This window comes from Equus quagga, chromosome 8, assembly GCF_021613505.1.
Source record: "Equus quagga isolate Etosha38 chromosome 8, UCLA_HA_Equagga_1.0, whole genome shotgun sequence".
Lineage (NCBI taxonomy): Eukaryota > Metazoa > Chordata > Mammalia > Perissodactyla > Equidae > Equus > Equus quagga.
The window spans coordinates 19,695,792-19,714,221 of record NC_060274.1 but is presented as its reverse complement, the minus strand read 5'-3'; the positions used below and the strand labels follow the sequence as shown (position 1 = coordinate 19,714,221).

At 38.5% G+C, this 18,430-nt stretch overlaps 1 pseudogene; it reads left to right on the top strand.

Annotated features, from left to right (window-relative positions):
• Nucleotides 1-18,271, top strand: part of LOC124243812 (elongation factor 1-alpha 1-like) — a 40,570-nt pseudogene extending 22,299 nt beyond the window's left edge.
• Nucleotides 18,272-18,430: the final 159 nt, after the last annotated feature.

Here is an 18,430-nt window from a genome sequence, read left to right as displayed (position 1 = left end):
GCTGTGAAGGTATTTTGTAAATGTGATTAAAGTCCATAATGGGTCAACATTAAGGAAGGGAGGTTAAATCTGAATGGACCTGATTTAATCCATTGAAAGGCCTTAAGAGCAGACCTGACGTTTCTCTGGTGAAGAAGAAATCCCACCTGTGGACAGTGAGTTCGGCCCATGCCCAAGGGTTCCCACCTGCTGTTCCTGACAACTTGCCCCACAGATTTCAGTCTCGCCTCGTCAGTCCCCACATTCATGTAAGCCAATTCCTTGGAAATTTTCTATATATATATATATACTGGTTCTACTTCTTTGGTTGCTCCTTGTCTCATATACCACTTATTTGAACAGTGAGAATTTAATACAAATAATTGTTAACTAGGGAAAAAAATTAACTGAGCAACTGAAAGGGTAAAAAGAGAAAGCTGAGGTATTAGAGGGGTAGCAACTGCAGGAAGCAGCTACCACCTCTAGTGCTCAGGGCACAAAGGAAAGAAAGAGAGAGGTTGGAATTATTAAAATTTAGAAACTTAGAAGATCGAGCCTGTGGCCTGGGACAGCCCTCTGAGGAGCCGAAAGGTGCTGGTGTCTCTGAGTAGGCGTTGCAAGGCTGGTTTGGAGAATAGGGAAAAACTGTGAATTGGTTTCAGCTGCTGCTGCAGGAAGGCCCTGCTACTGCCAGAGTGAAGACGTCAGGATGAGCGATGCTCACCCGGAACCATCAGCGGACGGGCAGGGAGCAAACGGGAAGGGGCGTGTCTGCTCTTTCCCCTGCAGCCTTCCAGTCCCCTTATGGTGCTTACTAACGAGGAAACTAACAAGGGTCCAGTTGGAAAAGCAAACATATGGTTTGCATGTGATGCAAACACTCAGAAAGATAAAGGTAAATTAGATTCAGGCTGATTAATTTCCTATCAATCAAGAAGACTTGATTGAATGCATTGTTCCATCCTGGCAGGTAGATTTGGCCTTGAGAGAAAAATAGCTTAATAAGTGGAACAGGGTGTTCCATTTTACATTGCTCAGAATGTAGATATGAAAAAGTTATGTTTTCCCAAAGAAGAGCCAAAAAAGCATATGATTGGACATATCTGTGGCACACTACTTCTTAAGTCTTTCACTTTATAAATATAGCTCAATCGAAATCACCTACTGCCACGTTTCATTCTTTTAAAAAGCAGCCACTCAAATCCTCTTCTGCTTAAAAGCTCGCTTCATATGCAAGACATTGCAAGCTCATTTTCACCTCTATCAGTCCACTGGAAAGTCAGCAATAATCACATTAATTGCCAAAACACTTTTAAAAAATACTCGAGCAAATTAGTCTTTGAATTGGGTCTGAAGTGGGGACAGAGTAGGAGTAAATTCTCTCTACTTAGGGGTTATGCAGTATTCCAACTGCGAGTAAAAAGTGCTAGTAGGAATAGAAAGTAGCATGAAAAAGTGGTAGATATTGTAACGCAAGAAAAGATGAAAGACGGAGACCAACTCAACACAGAGAATGAGGAAAGGAGGGGAATCTGGATCACCCTGAAGTTGTTTTGTTTTTAGCAAAACTAGGCTAAGGCAATAAAAAAACAAAAACAAAAATAGGTCATTCATTGTAGATCATAGGTGTTTATTGCACAAACACTCCTGCATGCCTTCTGCTCTCACCTTAGAAATCAACCTGAAGTTTCTTGAAAATGCCATGTTTGTTTCACGTACTTATAACTTTTGACAAGTTCTGCCTTCTGCCTGAAATGCCTTTCTTTCCTCATCTTTTGATAAAGAACTTATTTAAACTGCCGGTCACGATTCATAATTCACATGTGTTTTACGTAAATATTGTCTCTTGGAGTCACGCAGCTTGACGGCCTTCCTCCAGGCAAAGGACGTGCTACTTTCTTTCTTCCTTCCTTTCCTTTCTTCTTTCTTTCATCTATTATCTATCTATCTATCTATCTATCTATCTATCTATCTATCTGCCATTATTAGTCAGCTAAGGCTGCTATAACAAAATGCCACAGACTGGTTGGCTTAAACAGCCGAAATTTATTTGCTCACAATTCTGGAGGCTAGAAGACCAAGATCAAAGTGCTGTCAGGATTGGCTTCTGGTGAGGCCTCTCTTCCTGGTTTCTAGATGGCTGCCTTCCTCCTCTGTCCTCACATGACCTCTTCTCTGTGCACACACTGAGAAAGACAGATCTCTGATGTCTCATCCTCTTCTTATAAGGATACAGGCCTTATCAGACAGAGCCCTACCTTTATGACGTCATTTAACCTTAACTACCTTCCTAAAGGCCCTATCTACAAATATAGTCATGTGGGGGCTTAGGACTTGAACGTATACATTTTGGGGAAAACAACTCATTCCAAAACTGTGTCTATATTGAAGCCCTTGCTATTTCATGTCTGCTTACCCCTTGAGCTTGATTTCCTTATGGTGAAAGACTATATCTTATATATCTTTGTTGCATGTTAAAGATGGCTGCAAACACTTTGACATTTCTACTGATAGCTGGGATTTATTTTTCCTCCCCTTTAATTTGGGCAGGCTCTGTTACTATTTTGACCAATACGTTAGAGTAGAAATAACATTGTTTCAGGTTCCACTATAAGCCTAAGAAACTAGCAGCTTCCACTTCCTGTGTTTTGTAACAGTTGCTCTTGGATCCAAACCCCCATAATATAAGGAAGCCCAAGTAGTACCAGGAAAGAAACCACACGGAGAGAAATAAAGGCCCCCAGCTGACAGCTCTGACTATGCTCTTAGCAGACAGCCAGCACCAACTTGCCAGCCAGCAAGTGCACCATCTTGGAAGCGATTCCTTGAGCCCAATTGATACCAGGTAGGGATGAATTGCTGGCAAATCTTGATCAAATTACACATTTTTAGCAAAATAAATGACCGTTCTTTTAAGCTACTAAGTTTTGGGGTGGCTTGCTACCAATAGATAACCTTCCTCCCACTATGCGCATGTTCTCTGTGCTTAGCACAGTGTCCGAAGCATTTTGAAGTTAACATTTCATGTATAAAGGATTAATGGATATGCAAGGTCCCATGCAAGATGAAATGGATGTTACAGACATGCTTGATATATAGTTTTGCAAGCTCTGAACTACTGGTCTAATAGGAAATATGACATATATACTATTACAATATAGATTAGAATAAGTGACCTAAAAATTAAACCAACAAAATGTTATGGTGCACTGTAAAAGAAAAACACAAAACAGAAGTGCATACTTTACGAATCTTTAGGTTGCAAGCAATAGGAAACCTGACTCAAACAACTTAAATGATATAGGAAATTTACTGAATAACATAAATCTAAAATCCTGAAAAAGGGTAGGCTTCTGGTCAGTCATGGTCCAGCAGCTCAGCAATGTCACTCAAGACCTAATTTCTCTTGCCTTCTCCTGCAGTGTCTGCTTAAGCCTGAATTTGTATTCCTTGTACATAACAAGATGGAAGCAGCAGCTATGGAGGGATTATATGCTTCCTTTCTAATTTCCAAGAGAAAAAGAATATCTCCATCAAAGAAATAATGAAGCTACTTTCTCAGAAGCCCCCATCAAATCTCCTAACATCTCACTCGTGTGCTTATTCATCAGCCAACCTCTATGGCCAAAGAGACTGAGTGTTCTTGTTGATTTAAGTCAATCAGAAACTACTCTTGGAGGAGGCCTATGGACTACATGAGGGAGGGGTGAGTGTTTTAACCAAAATAAGAATACTAATACTAGCATAAGGGAAAATGGATGCTAGATAGTCAAAATCCTCAACTAACATATATTTAGAGAAGATGTGATATTTTAGATAGGCTTTGAAGAATAAGTGTATATGGGGAGGGGACTGCTAGTGAGGGGGACAGCATAACCAGAGCTCGGTGTGAGGAAAATACAATGAATATGAAAGAAACATCAAATGGCATAGTTTGACAGGAAGAACAGAGGGATGCTTAACCTGGAAAACACAACTCATGAGAGATTTATTTGTGGGTTTTTAGGTATTCTTGAACCCTCTAAAATGATGTAAAGAATGTCAGGTTTATGAACAAATGGGCATCATCCTGGGGGAAAAGTCCATAGATTATTAAGCGTGTGAGTAACAAAGAACAAACAAAACAAAACAAAAAGTAACAATGACTAGAACACAGCAACACATTAGAAAATTCCACTAGTGACCTAGGGCCACACTGAGTGCTAATGTGGAAGCTCTTAAAGGCCAGGGTAAAAGGTTTGCACTTAATTGAAAGACTGGCAAGGCTCCTTTAAAAAGCAGATTGGGAGAATTAGCTGATTTGGGTGGATAATAAATTTAACATTGTCTACCGATTTTAAGTGCTGGTAGAACAGTGTCTAAACAGGAAATTGGAATGGGGAACTGAGGTCCTGGGTAACAAGTGAGGTTGAAGATACACTGGTGGAAGTTTAGAAACAGAAGTTAACATGATTATTGGCATGTAGATACAATCAAAACAACAGATTCCACCACATTCTTTTATTGTAGGTCATGTTACTGTTCCAGCGTTCAGTTCTTGAGTACTCACCCAAACTTAAGTTCTTTCGTCTAATGAGGGCAGTGTGTAGGGAAAGGAAATTGGCTCAATGGAATTCATTTTCCATTAGAAGTATTTTTCTTCATAAAAATTCAAGTTTAATTCCCTACTGCTTTTCAAAATGATACAGGGGCAGTGAGTCAGCATGCTTTTCTCATGGGATTCTTAGCTCCCCAACAGGGCAAATGTCTCATGATAATGCCTATTAATTTCATGAGGTCGTATGGTTTATTAAATGACTTTTTAAACCTATTAGGGAAAAGTAGATCTTATTATGGGGAAAAACTTCAGATTTGATATTTCAGGTTTTCTTTCCAACTAATGGTTAAGATTTGATTCGATTCAATCATTCCTAAATAGTTTTGTACAGTAATAAATCCTTCAACTGGGTAGGCAGCAATGCAGATAAACCACTGGCAAGTTAGAGTTGGAGGGAAAAGGAATAGTATTATATACTATTCAGTGACATTCGGTTACAATCATTCATGTGAAACTGGTTATAATTGCTAGGTAATAAATGGATTTGTTCTACATTAGGCATTTAGGATTTGCCTTTAAATAGTAATTAGCATAAGTAAGTAATTTCAGAGTGTTTATTAGTGAATAGTTGTGTATTATTGAGTGTTTGCAGAATGACATATGATTTGTAAGGAAAATGGAGAGCAGCAGTGCGTTGAATAAATAACAGAATTTTAAAAGTTCTTTTCTTTAAGCACTATTTGATTATTACCCCAATACCTGAATTTCATCAGCTTCATTCTTCACTTTTACGTATTCTTACAATATTATATCTTATCCTTACAATAAGAAAAAAGACTTTAAAACCTGTGGTGCATCCAAGATGTTAAAATTTTCACACACGGTCTTCTAGGAAATTCTGTGAATCCCCAGTTTACTCTTGGGAGAGTCCAGATTAGCTCCTTCGTTATTGATATGCTATATTACAGTATTTAAGGTTCATTTTTCTCTTTACTAGCATCTACTTTATAATGGAAATCTTTTTATAGGAGGTTTTTCAATAGTTTTGTAAAACTATTATTTCTCAGTTCTTTCTCTCTCTTGTTTTTTCATTTTTACAGTCATAGAAAGACAGTAGCGCTTTGAAACATAATTCACAATACATATCATTTGTATAGCAATCTTATAACAAGAAGACTAGCAAAGAAAGCGGCATCAAGAACATTAATCAAATTGTGATATTATTCACTTGGGCTTAATGAGACAGCTATCCAACTCGGTAAACTGGCAATTTTAGGATGCTGTATGAGGCTGTGGCTAGCCTTGTGAGAACTGACTGCATCTTACACAATAGATTCTTTATCTCTGAGAAAGTCACATCATTAAAAAACACATTTGGTTTTAGTCAGTTTTATTTACTGGCATCTCTGGACATAGCCACAAATGCAGAAGCTAGCTTAAGCTGCATTTCTAGTGCTTTAGAAGACAAATCTTCCACTATTGGCCACAAATGGCATGAACCAAGATCAGATAATAACAGAGGAAAGAGTTTTTATACAAGATAGATAAAAAAAACTTTTAAAATGCATTTATAACCAAGCCTAACAGCTAACGACAGGGATTTCCATCAGTACAGTAGCTTTTGATTGTAAGGCATAGGTTCCTTAGAATGATGGTTTCTACATGCCCACCCACAGACCCATTGGGTTTCACAGAGTTTCTGTTAGTCTGCAGTAAAATAAATCAAATATGGGCAGCACAATAAATTTATCATAGTATTAAATTTATTTCGTTCAAAGGAAAGTTTTTCCACTCCAAATGTATGTCTTTCAAAAGTTTTTGGTGTTAAAACAGTTTATATTATAAAATGACAATAAAGATGATATGATTTTTGGTTTTGATTGCGTTCTTTTAATTAAAAAAATTGGCACCCCTATACTTATCCTCCTCTATTTTTTTTGAAACTTTGCTTATCTACAGAATCTTAAAGTTTGGAAACTGCTGAGCACCGAGATCCCTAACAAGCCCTCTGAGATCAGCTATGTCCCGCTGCGCTCCACTCTCGGGCAGCCCATTTTCAGTGCACGTTTACACAAAAACACCACGTGATCTTACAGAATATCCTAAACCATGGGAGAGACATGCCCTGGGCAACAAGTTGCTTCCCTCTGGCATTCCAACTGCACTTCTAACATTAGCACGGCCGTCAGAGGGGTGGCTTGTCATCTAGGCTGGCAGATCGGTGTGGGAGATGACCTGGATTAGAGACAGGGGAGAGAGAAGGAATCTACGTCTGTCTCCATGCAAGGACAAAACTGTCTTAATTCTGATTACTTCACTTAAATTCTTGCCTTTCATTTACAGAAAAACATAACAGGATTCAGAAAGCCTTTGTGGTTTGTTTATGGTCTCATAGCTAGTGGCAGACCCAGAGTTCACAGATGAAATATCTCTGACTTTTCTGAGTCTCAAGTGACTTCAGCCTTTAAGAAAAGGATCTGTCTTGGGACGATTTGGGGATTATCTGCTGAGGCAGACAGATTGCAAACAATTCAAGAAAATTTTGTGGGGATTGTGAACAAGGCACCTGACATCACATTATTTGTGAAATGTGATCCTAATATATTATTTCATAAAATAATCCTTGATCTACCCACCCCATGAAATGTTTTGCATTAATTTGTAATTTGCTATTCTGTTGGAGATAACACATTCTAGTCTCTCTGCTTGGTTCCACATGGTTAAACGACTCCTTCAGTTCACAGCTATTTTTTAATTAAAGGAAATGCATGCTTCCCTCGGGCCATGCTTCTCAACTCTGAGAAAAGTCATCTAACTGAATCAAGGCAAGATTAGCACATTTTTCTAAGGAAATTGTGTTTGGCATGTCTGTGGCTAACTGACTTATTCTGACTTTTCCAAGACAGAGGATGCAGACAGTTTGGAAAATTTTCTGAAGAAGAAACCAGTCAGGGAACACAGGAAAATAGATGGAACATCTTAAAGCCATCTCCTCACCCTGCCCAATAATATTGGTGCTGGGCAATGGAGTAGTGTTTGAGCCATCCTGTCGAGGGTTAAACCTGAAGCCTGCTTTAGAATAAGATTTGGATTTATTCATTTTATTTCCCATTGCTTTCCTCAATACCTTTAGTTTTCTTTTCTCCCACAAAATATTCCAGACATTATTAATTTGTGTTTTTAAAGTCTTTAGATTGTTATTACACTGTTGGCCATTGCACTTTAAATCCAAACAGGCCTTTATAGACGTCATTGCTATTCTCAACAAAAGTTGTCTGTCTAGATTTTACCTTGGTTGCAAATATCTTTAAAAATCAGCCTTAAGAATAAGTCCTTTTATTTAGATTTATACTTTTGCCTTGAGCATTTCTTTTATTTCACTTGCCCTGAGGGAACTTTTAACGAGCAACCAGTACAATATACTTGCTACTGAACACCTGTGAGTTCAAGCTCCAGGAGATTGTAAGTTTGACATTTTATTTGACTTTGAATCTGAAAGCCAGGAAGAAGGGAATCTTGCGAATGTTGTGGGAAATAGAGTGTGGGATGTGGCTGCCGTGGAGGCCAATGCTGATCTCGGGATTAGTCAGCTTATTTCAATAGGCCAACCTATCAAATAAGAGGAATATGTTTGAATATTTGGAGAAATAAGAACTTTGAATGAAGAACTCTAAATACTGCCTGTCTGTGTTAACTATTCTTTCTGGGGGAAAAGGGAAATGAGACATTCAAAAGAGAGTTGCTGACTGTGCTGTATAACTCAAAATAACCAAAATACTCTATAGTTTCATTGCTGCATCCCTGGAGGGTCCCAAGAACAAGACAGTAACAGAAGGAACAAGAGGAAAAAGTACTCTGTACTTGAGGAAAATTGGGGGCCCCAGCTGCCCTCTCTTGGGAAGTGAATACTGTGATAAGATGACTATAAGCCATTTTGTGAATCAGGCTCAGCTACCCCAGTTCCTGTCTTCCCCAGGTCCTTGCAGCTAGATCTAGGTTCAGCCTCAGGACTCACTCCTGAGCCAGTCCTAGATGACGGAGGGCATGCAGCAGGAAATCCCATGGTCCCTGTCCAATGGGATGTGCAATTGAGTCAGAGGCTTCCCTGTTGAGTTCTGTAGGTTCCAACACAATTGTTGGGCTCCCACATCTTCCTCAGTGTCCATGGCTGCCTCCCCATCAAAGCAAAGATCTGGGCTCCTGAGAAGAGTCCAGTGTTCCTGACCTCCCATTTGGTCCAGGGTCTGAGTCTAAGCTACTGCCTCGAAGTCCCCTCTGGACTCTGCCCAGCTGCCCTCCCTGGTGCTCTAGCCCCTTTGGAAAAGGAGAGTCCTCTGTCTCCTTCCTCTTTGACTTGTGCCTTTGTATCCTGCCCTTCCTCTGTTACCAGGGGAGAGGAGCTAAGAGAAGAGTTTGTCTCTCTACCTCCTGCCAGCTAGTGAGGAGTCCACCGAACATGAACAACAAATCTGTCACCAGCACCACCTTTCAAGAGCCTGACCTCACCTAGACCTATGGGACGCAGCATCCCAAAGTGGCTAATAGTATAAGCCACAGCAGCAGACTGCCTGGGTCCAAACCTCTGATCCATCATTTGCTAGAACTATGACTTGGGACAAGTTATTCAACCTAGCTGAACCTCAGTTTTCTCATCAGGAAAATGAGGCTAGTAACATACTTAACTCTTTGAGTTGGTATGAGAATACGGTAAATGCTCAGGAAGGATAAGCTATTATTATGTTGCTTATCTAGTCCCATACTCAGTACGTCTGATCAAATACCTCCTTTCAAATGTTTGTGATTATTTAGAGCAGCTTTTAACAAAGGAGTATGGCAAGAATTGTGTTACCATATTGCCTAGCAGCCTCTTGAGGCACACAAGGAGATGACTAGAGATAACTGCAGTTTGGGGGAGTAATGCTTTAATTTTTACTTTGTAAATTGACTTTTTTTAAGAAGTTTGAAATAATATCAGACATACAAAAAGTAGCAAGATTACTACAAAGAAATACCAATATACCCATTATCCAGAGATCCTTCCAAATTTTGCCAATTGTCTCAGTCATGTCTTTAAAACAAAAGCACCACTCCAGGATCTCATATTGCACCCACATGTCATGGCTGTCTAGTCTGCTTCAGTCTGGGGCAATTGCTCAGTATCTCCTTGACCTTCATGACCTAGACATTTCTGGAGCTGCATGGCATTCCTTTTGTAGAGTGTCTCTCAACATAGGTTTGTCTAATGTTTCCCCTTGAAGTGAACCAGATTGTGCATTTTTGGCAAGAATATCTCAGAAGTGAGATTGCTTCTTATCCGGTGGCACCTGATGCCAATTTGTCCCATTACCAATGGCAGTAATTTGATTTCTTGATAAATATAGTGTCTGCCAGTATTCTCCTCTGTAACATTACTCTACAATTAACAAGCATTTTGTATGCAGATACTTTGGGGCCTTGCAACTAATCTTATTTTTCAGCCAACTTTCATCTATTAGATTTGGCATTTACTGAATTAATTATTACTATAGTGGATATAAGTGACAATTTTCTATATTTTTATTATTTGATATTAAATTGTAAAAAAATAGTTTCTCTTAACTCTACTTATTTATGTATACTAGTTCAATGGTTTATAAGCCATCAATATGGATATTTATTTTCATGCTCAAATTTTCCCAGATTTGGACAGTGGAAGCCCCTTCAGGCTAGAAAATGTGTCCTTTTAATCTGTTTCCTTCATTCATTCTTCACTTCCTTCCTTTTTGGTGCAAGAAGATGTTCCAAGTTCATTTTCTACTTTCCTTACCCCAGATTTGAATAAGCCATTTCTCCGAGAAGGCTTGGTTCTTTTAATGGAAAGGAGTATGTAGGAATCAAAGTCTGGATGTAAGGTAAGTTCATTGATACTGGGGATTTCACGTTTGACTTGTGCCTTTTATTTATATTTTCTATTAAATCTCTTATTCCATTCTACACCACAGAGTCTATGGTTCATTTAAATCTTTCTCTGTTCCATATTTGTATTTATTTGTCCATGGGTGGGAAACCTAGCTCCATCATCCTCAATATATTTATTTGCTCAATCCCCTATGTAGGTGTGGGGGAGCAAAATTTGCCACCCCAAAAAGTGTCTCTTTGGCTTGATTATTTTTAAGAACAAAAGACAGGAAGAAATTTTGACCTTCTCCCTAACTGCCTAAGAGAATTTAAGATAGAATGTCTGTTTCAGGAAGCTCTCCCCATAGATAACTGCAGCATAAAATGAACTAGGTGTGGTAGACTGGTAGGAACCTAGCACAGCCCATTTGAACAACGTACTCTCCATGTTCCATTGTCTTTGCAAGGCATAGTAAACATTTGTTTACCAAACATTTGCTTTTCCATCTCCATGTGAATTTCCTTTTTCCCCTTTGGAGTCCCAAACCACTACCCCCAACATCCTCTTTTGTCTTTACCTGAAGATGATATTTAAGGTGGTGGCTTTGGCCATTTAGGCACGTTCTTCAGTTTTTCTGGGTTTCTTCCATGTATACATGTTATTAAACTTGTGTTCTTTTCTCTAGTTATTCTGTCTCACATCAATTTAATTCTTAGACCAGTCAGAAGAACCTAGAAGAGTAGAGGAAAATGTCTTCCTCCCCTACATATGCAATGTCCCAGCTTACCAGGTTCCCCTCATCTCCCAACTCTGATACACCATCCTTGTACAGATACACAGACACCATTACTGGCCCTGCCTGACATCAAGGAAAGAAGAAAGGAAGAGAGACAGGGAGAAAAAAAGAAAGAAAGGGAAAAAGAACATTAACAGAATGGTCTTAACTTGGTCATGGTTTCAATTGCTACTTATATTATTTAAGATATTCCTAAAATTACTGTTAGATTATACTTTTGTTGATGATTCTGCTCCTATGAAATTTCTGTGGTTTCAGCTTTTGATTATTATTTTGTTTCTCTCACATTCTTTGTCATGACTGAGTTCTAGCCCACTGAAACTAATAATGGGAGGGACAGGCAATCAATATGGTCATGGGCCTACATCTTGGACCCTGTACTATGATTGATAGCTCTAACAAAATCTTGTAGTGTGTGTGTGTGTGTTTAGGGGAGTGGGTTGGTGAGAGAGAGGCCAGGAGCAGTTTCCCAAAGGAATAGTGAGGTCTATTTCCAAAAGATGGAGGAAAGATGTGTGTCCCCTCTTATCAATCCACATCTCTCTCTTGATTAATTGTGATTGTCTCCCAACTGGTCTTTCTACCTTTGACTTTCTCTGAACTTAGCTCTTTTTTACTGGAGACCGTGCATTGTCCTCCATTTCTCCTCCACAACTCTTAGTCCAACTTTGCCTGGTAGACATCTCCATTATATCACTAATGGTGCTAATTTGAATTGTCTCCTTACCAAGAAACACTGAGGTTTTCTAGAGCAAGAACCATTTGATTCATCTTCAAATTCCAAGCCTAAAAATACCAAGTATTTAGTCAGTGCTTAACAAACATTTGCTGAATAATTATATTAATAAATTTGTGAGACCAATCTAAGGAAGATAGTGTTAGATATTGTCATCTCTTCTCTTTTTTTCCTGCTTTATCTCCCCAAATCCCCCCAGTACATAGCTGTACATCCTAATTGCAGGTCCTTCTAGTTGTGGCATGTGGGACTCTGCCTCAATGTGGCCTGATGAGTGGTGCCATGTCCACGCCCAGGATCCGAACTGGTGAAACCCTGGGCCGCCGCAGCAGAGTGCACGAACTTAACCACTCGGCCACGGGGCCAGCGCCTGTCATCTCTTCTTTTATAAGTTATTTTCTATAGTTGATTATTTTGGGGAAAGATTCAAGAATCTGCACTTTTAACAAGAGCCCCAAGTGATTCTATTCAGGTCACGCTTTAAGAAAAACTGAAATATGTTTCCACGTCCTTGATTTCAAGTTTAAAGAGAGCACTTCATTCTCCAGTGCACTATTAGAGTACTTTTGCGAGCATTACAGGCACTAAATGAATTATGTATTTTAAAAGGAGCTGAAATGCAACCTTAATTACCTATTGGCCTTCCTGGGATGCAAATTCACAGAGCATTATTTTTCTTCTACTCTGTCATGTATGCCCCTTAGACACTTCTTTACGTTCTCCCAAAGAACTGTTTATTACCTATGCACTTCACAGCTGAATATAAAATGAAATTTCCTGTCTCTAAGAAACATGGATATACTGTTACTCTTGATTTATAAGAAGTAACAAGGAACCTTTTAGGATTGCAGGATTGTAAAAGCAAGACAACAAATCCAACCGGCTCTCAAAGTATTGGTACCTAGAGAACATTTACAGATAATGTAATCTTGTATGCTATGCACAGGACTAGAAAAATGGAAAACATGTTTTTGTTTCATGGCATATTTCTCTTTTCCAAGTACTCAGGGTCATATTAATATGTTATATGCTTTCCTGCACAGCTGGATTGCTTTGTATCCTTTCTAACTGAATAATCCCATGAGGAAAACAAAGAATCTTTCCCGCTTCTCATACCATTTGTTTAATAAAAAACTGAGAGTTGTGAAAGTTACATATGAATTTCATATTCTCTTTGTTCAAGATGATCTACAGTGGTTGTGTTTGAAGAAAAATAAGAAGGAAAAACTGCCCTGTTTATGTCTGTGATCTCTACAAGTGTGAGCATGTCAACTGGTGACAGAAGAATTTGTACTTCTTCCCTAGGGGAGCATCCACTCTGGATAGAGAGTGGGGGTCTTCAGTGGCAGGGTCTCACCCCAGGCCAGATCAACCAGGCACTCCACTTGTTGCCACACTGCTTAAGTGGCTGAAGTTGGTGAGGTCAAGGGTTTGGCCTGCTACTTCAAAATCCCATTTCTCTCCTTCAGACACAGCCGGCCTCACTGCATCAGTCACATCTCATTTCCACACCTCATCCCAGCAACTGTCTGCTCCACTTCACCTGTTGGCCTTTATCTGTTGTCATTATGTTGTATATTCTCTAGTCTTGTCTCAAGTCTCCTCTTCCCTCACATCATGGCCTTTGCACACTGCACTTTACAAGAGAACCCCAGGGCCCTGAGTAAGTGGGCCAGACTTTCAAAGTATGATGCTCATTTGTCAAGAGGACTCTGAGCCACACTTCTCCTACCCTGAATTACAGAAATAAAAGGACATCATCACAGATGAAATTTGTGAATCTCTCTTTTTCTCTCTCTCCCTCCTACTTTGAGGGAAAAAAAGGGGAAAAAAAGTTAGACCAATATAGTGAAAGGAAGAATTTTTCTTAAGTACGTCACAATAGAAAAAGTAGAAAAAAACCACGTATACACGAGTAACAGCTACTCTAAAAGTGATTCATATGGTGTATCGACATTTCCCAAATAATAACAAAAATTGACTACATGCACAACATTGATAGGATTTTTAATGTCAAGCAACACCAATGCGAAGTGAAATGGAGAGATGCGCAGCTCTGAATCAACAGATTACTCTCTGGATAGTCCATTCTTCCAAGGGCTTCTCTGCATTAGTAGCTATGGTTTCAGACTCCAATTATTCCTGAAATTCTCTGCCTGTGCAAATATATATTTATCCTCAGTCATCAATTTATTCAGTAAAATGCTGTATACACATGGTTACTGAGTGAGTATGTTTAATCAGTGCTCACAAAAGTAGCAGAATGTGGCTTCAAGCAGCAGTAATGTTCTCAAGAAAGGAATGTGCAATTAAGAAAGTTCATGAAGAACAACACCGACAAAGTACACTTTCATAGTTGAGCACACCTATTCAACCACGGCAAACCAGCTAAGCTGGTATTCAACAAACAAAAGAGAAAGAGTCTGGGCTACATTAGTCTTAACCCTGCTGACTTGTTTTTCAGAGACCAGGCTAGGCCACTGACATGCCTCAGGGGAATTAGCAATGTAACTGCCCCTTAGTTACAGTGCTCTGTCATAGATCAATTTTCACTTCAGAGAATTACGCTGGCAAATGCGCCCTGGAAGTCTTATTTCTCTCTACACTTCTGGAGAGTTTCCCTTTGCTATTCTAAAATAAACATTTATCAGAAAGACAGACCAATGCTGTTTGACTATATCAGAAAAGCCAGAGCTGTCTAGGCTCTCTTCAATTTGATGTCTGTAGAAGTGGGGACATTCACAGAGCGACAGGGCTGGAAGAAATTTAAAGGAAGCTGCTCACCATGAAAGAGGAGGAGAGGAAATTCTCAAAGCTCAGGTTCAGTGAACAAGGAAAGAAAGACAGACGTGTTTTCTTGGGGTGAGAGAGGAAAGGAGTGAGTTCCTTGTCTCTTTCCAACTCGGATCTCAGATCATATTGTTGCCCAGAACGCCTCTAAATCAATTAAAAGACAACCTCTCATAGTAGATTTGGGCAAGATTTCCTTAATGAAAGGAAGTGGAGTTAAAGCCAGCTTCACCACTTGCTCTGTAACCTTGGGCAAATTTCTTAACATCCTTGTACATCAGTTTTCTCATCTGTACAATGCAAATAATATTAATATACAGTTACAACATAAAAGTTTGTTGTAAGGATTAAAGGAAAGAATGTGCCTAAAGCTTCTATTCTTACTCAGACTTTTACTTTTTTGGTTGATTGTTTTTCAGTAGAAATAAACATAAATTATTTTTTTAACTGAAATTCATTTGACATATAATGTGTAAATTTAAGCTGTATGACATATTGATGTGATACATTTACATATTGTAATATGATCGCCTTTGTAGCAATACCGACACCTATATCACATTGCATAATTATCACTTCTTGTTTTAATGACTTTTTTAATGTTTAGGCTTAGGATTATAACTATCAGTTATATTACTAAATTATAATACTGTCATTCTTTTGCTTCTCTTCAACAGTAATTTCTGCTAACAGTTTGACTTTTTCTATCAGTTCTTTCTCTACTAATTTGTTTAAGAAACCAGAATTGTAAAAAAATTAAGAATTGATAAATTTGATTTTAACTTGACAATTTGTCTTACAGAGGAAAACCATGTTTTTGGTGCATGCAGGGAAGGACAGATAGGGAAATTAATATTTATTGAATGCCCTCAACCTTCGCTATATTTCTCCCTGGTAGGTTTTAAAATTTCCATTCATAGTGAAAAAAAGCATCAGGGATGTAAAATAACATTTTTAACATATCAACAAATTTTAAACTTTTCAATTATAAGAACCTTTTAAAATATATAAAATATTACAGACTACCCCATAATAATAGTCATAAGTATTATATTTGTTGACTGAGAAAATACACAGCAATAATAATTGAGTATAAATGTATAGCGTATAAATCACAATTGGAGTAAAATAAAAATGAAAGAAGTGGGTTGATTATTCTTATTAGCCTATAAATTGTGATGTATACATTAGTCCACATCTTGGCTCCTTGCAATAACTCTATGGACCTCTAGGGTGTCTTAATCAACAGTTGGAGGAACCACATACTGTATAATCCTTTCTCATTGATTGTGTAACATGTTTCACAGCAGTCTTTAAGCATTTTCAGGTATTTGGTTTTTTCACTGTTTCACTTAGATTAAGTTTACTAAAAATATTATATTTATATAAATAGGATTTAATAAATATAAATTTAATGGACATTTTCACTGTCATTAAAATAAGCACTTGCTCACTTATCTAGAGTATGTGTGTTTTAGGGAAAAGTTTTTGTGAGACCCCACATTAATAATGAGAACTTACTTTTATAAGGCATTGAGTAATAATTGCAGAACGAGTATCAGTCAGAAGGTTATTTTTAAGAAAGACTCCTTCATATTCTAGTCATGATAATATTAGGAAATAAGTAGGTATCACCGCATTGACTCCGAAGTCATAGTCCTCTGCTCATGAGTTTCCTTTGTTTGAAGGGTCTTACAGGTCTGAGAAGAACTGGAAATCTCATCCCCTCTGCCTCTATCTTAGAGCCCTGCTCTTAACACAACACTCGAGGGGGCCGCCTCTGTCTTTATTGCATAGAATGATTGATGGTGATGACTTTCAAACACCACTTCCTCTTTTTTGGTTTGGAGCTAGTCAGGCAAAAACAAATTCTAGTAAAATACATAAAGACTGTAAAACTTCTTTTACTTTTGTTCCTTCCATTTTTATAATTTATATTAATAGAATATAAAAAACAGAATGTAATAAGATTTCTTGTACCATGTTTTCCTAAAAGCAGTTTACAAAATGCATACTTTCAGAGAACAAGGCTGTAGTGTCTTATGGAAAATGACAATATCGTTCTGACACACACAGAGTAGACTACCTAACCATGGTACAATTTACTAAGTTGGAAACCGTTTGTTTTTGTGATGAGTTTTCCACCAGAACACAGATGTCATAAAAAAAAATCAATGAATTTAAGCCAAAGTGGGAAAGAAAAAGATTCATATCATATTGCCATCTTTGAACATGTAGATTCAGGGAAGTCTATTGCTACTGGCAATCTGATCTACAAATGTGATGGGATCAACAAAATAACCATCAAAAAATTTGAGGATGAGGCTTCTGAGATGGGAAAAGGCAACTTGAAATATGCCTGGGTCTTGGAAAAACTTAAAACTGAGTGTGAATATGACATCACCATTGACATCTCCCTGTGGAAACTTGGGACCAGCAAGTATGTGACCATCAATGATGCCCCAGGACACAGAGACTTTATCAAAAACTTGACCACAGGCAACATCTCAGGCTGACAGTGCTGTTCTGATTGTTGCTGCTGGTATTTGTGAAATTGAAGCTAGTATCTTCAAGGATAGACCCATCAGTGTGCCCTACTGGCTTACATGCTAGTTTTGAACCAACTAATTGTTAATGTTAACACAACGGATTCTAATGAGCCACTCTACAGCTAGAACAGACATGAGGAAGTCAGCCCCTACATTAAGAAAAGTAAAGGTGTAACCTCAACACAGTAGCATTTGTGCCAATTTCTGGTTGGAATGGTGGCAACATGCTGGAGCCAAAATACCTTGGTTCAAGGATGGAAATTCACTGTAAGGATGGCAATGCCAGTGGAACTACACTGCTTAAAGCTCTGGATTGCATCCTGCCACCAACTTATCCAACTGATAAATCCTTTTGTCTGTTCCTCCATGTTGTTTACAAAATTGGTGGTATTAGTATAGTCCCTATGTGCTGAGTGGAGACTCGTGTTCAAGATCAGGCATGGTGACTATCTTTGCCCCAGTCAACATGACAAGTAAAGCCTGTTGAAATGCATTTTGAAACTTTAAGTGAAGCTTTGCCTGGGAAAAATATGGGTTTCAATGTCAGGAAAATTGTCTGTTAAAAATCTGTCGTGACAATGTGGCTGGTGACTTACCAATGGAAGCAGCTGGCTTCACTGCTCTAGTGATTATCCTGAACCATCCAGGCCAAAACAGTACAGGCTATGCACCTGACCTGGATTGTCACAATGCTCACATTGCTTGTAAGTTTGCCAAGCTGAGGAAGAAGATTGCTGATCCCATAAGAAGCTGGAAGATGACCCAAATTCTTGAAATCTAGTGATGCTGCCATCATTGAGCTGGTTCTTGACAAAATTATGTGTGTTGAAAGCTTCTCTGTCTATCCCCTTTGAGTCATTTTGCTGCTCATGATATACGGGAGACAGTTGCTATGGGTGTCCTCATGGCAGCAGACGAGAAGTCTGCGGGAGCTGGCAAGATCATCAAGTCTGCTCAGAAAACGCCTAAATTAATATTTTCTAGAACACTTCACAGTCATGATTAGTTATGGAAGTATGGCTCAGAACTGTTTCATTTGGCCATTTAAGTTTCATAGTAAAAGACCAGTTAATGATATAAATGCATTGCTAAGCATTCAGAAGGAAAGAAATGTTTTGTCCACCATTTTATTGTGTAGCAGTTTTAAGTTGTTACATTTTAAAAT